Source organism: Pteropus vampyrus, unplaced genomic scaffold, assembly GCF_000151845.1.
Source record: "Pteropus vampyrus isolate Shadow unplaced genomic scaffold, Pvam_2.0 Scaffold465, whole genome shotgun sequence".
In the NCBI taxonomy this organism is placed as follows: domain Eukaryota; kingdom Metazoa; phylum Chordata; class Mammalia; order Chiroptera; family Pteropodidae; genus Pteropus; species Pteropus vampyrus.
In genome coordinates, this window is record NW_011889246.1 from 1199926 (window position 1) to 1202389 (window position 2464).

General features: G+C 41.6%; 1 pseudogene; it reads right to left on the minus strand.

Annotated features, from left to right (window-relative positions):
- Positions 1 to 1266: 1266 nt before the first annotated feature.
- Positions 1267 to 2165, minus strand: LOC105306918 (annotated as a pseudogene).
- Positions 2166 to 2464: the final 299 nt, after the last annotated feature.

A 2464-nucleotide genomic window follows, 5' to 3' on the forward strand; every position in this document is an offset into this window, starting at 1 on the left:
CAAATCAGTTCATGGAACCAAACTGCTGGCTGATCCAGTGCCCGCTCTAGGTGAAATAGGGCTTAATTTTTAAACTATGGGTTGTGATCTCATGATATCAATTTAATAGGTCTTAAGGAACATTCAAGAAAATTTTTGTTTTAAAATAATTAGAAGGCACAAGAAGTTGCAAACAGTTCAGAGAAGTTCCATGTACCCATCACCCAGGTTCCCCCAATGGCAACATCTTACATGACTATTGTACCTTAGCAAAACCAGGAAATTGACATTGGCACAATACACTTAACTACTATAGATGCAGTGACCTTGCTCAGATTTCACCAGCTTTTCCAGGCACACCATTATGTGTGTATAATTCTACCACATGTGTAGATTTGTATAACCTCCCCCACCATCATCAAGATACAGAGCTCCCCCTCACCATGAAAGTCGATGTTACCCCTTTATAGTCACTCTCTGCTCCCCTCGCACATCCTGTTCATACTCCTGATCTGTTCTGCATTTGAGTAACATTAAAATGTGAAGTAGAATATAGCAGAATAAAAAATAAAAGAAGAGAAAATAGAGTACATTTCAAAAGGTAAGTATTGATTCGAGAAACTTTTGTTCTGTTATATATGTGTGTATATATGCACATGTATTGGATTGTGTTAGAAAATAAATTTCTACAGAGTTGAAGGTAAAAAAAAAATTAAGAAACCAGGAGATACTAGACAGCCTGTAGATCAGTAAAAAAGCTTCCTGTCTCCCTGGGGCTCACAGTCATGGAGTAGAGAACTTTTTCCTTGGCTGAGAGCTGCTATTGTTTTTCAGGCCTTTAATTAATGACTAATCTGCTTCACATTTGGTTGGAAATTCACTATCTGGACCCTAAGTGTTTGGATATTTCCGTTCAGACTTGCAGACAAGGGACAAATGGAGTGGCAGAAAAGGTAAAAAGACCACGACAGTCTTAGCTTCCTCCTGACCCCGGCTCCCCTCAGGCCTAGAAGATGACAGAAGCCAAGGGACAAGTCCCTCAACTCTGCTGACTCCTTCAAGATGTTCAAAGAAGCAGCTAAGGAGATTCCTGGGATATTGGTTTTTTTTTTCTTTTTCATCTACTAGCCATTTAATGGTGGTGCCCTGCACACTCAAGTGATTTCAGAAAAACTTGAAGGATTTATCACAATTTTAAATAAAAACATTTGTTAGTGTTTTTACTAACTTTAAGAGAAATAAAACTCTATCCTTGTTTCACAAATAAAACTGGATTTTGGTGATTTGTTAGAGACCATAATTCATGCCCTTGTCTGACTCCTGTAACTTTTTCTTTGTCTCCACCTTGGCTGGGGCTTTGGAAGCATCAGGAACAACGGTGGTGGCAATAATCACAAGGGCAGCAGCCACAAATGTAGATGGATCAGCCAAAGAAGCCTTCACCTTTTCAGCAGGTGGGAAGGTGTGGTCAGTCTCCACAGACAAAGCCAGGACTCACTTGTGTCCATTGATAATAGAATAGGATACTGGTGCAACAGGTGGGTAACCAATCTGCAGACATGCCCTGGAGACACTGTGGACACATTGCAGGAAGCGAGGACACAGAGACTCCTCTGGAATGTCAAGCACTTCTGGCTATAGATGCCGCTGTTGTCAAATACCTGCTGGATGATCGGCTCAAAAGACAGAGGATTGATGTTCAGCAGTGTGGCCTTGCTGGCTCCCACTTTGTCTCCAATCTTAATCGGGGGCACATCACTCAGGCTTCAGTGGTGTCCCCAGAGATTTTAGTGGAGATGCCTTCACTGCTAGAGATCTTCTTGGGACACAGACCAGTGCACCTGACACAATGGCACCAGCATGAGCGGCAGCTAGCACCTTAATGGCCGGCTTGTCCCTGATCTCAGTGAGGTCCTCCTTGCTTTACAGAAAACCGACATTCCTCTGGATATGAGGTAACAGTTTCTCCAGAGCTGGATTATTTTCCAGGTGGCTTCAAATGGCCTTGCACATCATGGTTCTTGCCCATTAGGACCACAGCCTTCCCGTGCAGGGACATGTGGACCTGCTGCATCTAATTGGAACCCCCAGTGCTCCACAGTGAAGTGTTTTGAATAATCATCCAAAAGTTGGATGATCTTAAGGAAGATATTGGACCTCCAGGTCACCCTGTTTTCCTTGGGCATCATGGTTGTGCGTCTCCAGGATTGCCATACAGGGTTTAAAGACATTACTCTAATGAAAATGCCTGATGAGAGGAGGAATTAACATTCTAAATAATATATTTCCTATTAGCAACGGGAATCATATTTTTGTAATATTTAACAAAAAATTATTTCTGGCCAGAAAGTAAATGGATTGATGCATAGATAAGATATTCATTGGTTTTGTTCTTATTCCTTATTTCTAATGAATTAGAGCATCCTGACTAAAAGGCATAGGTCATTGCACATGGCAAGCATTTGATGACTTTGCCAAATATGTT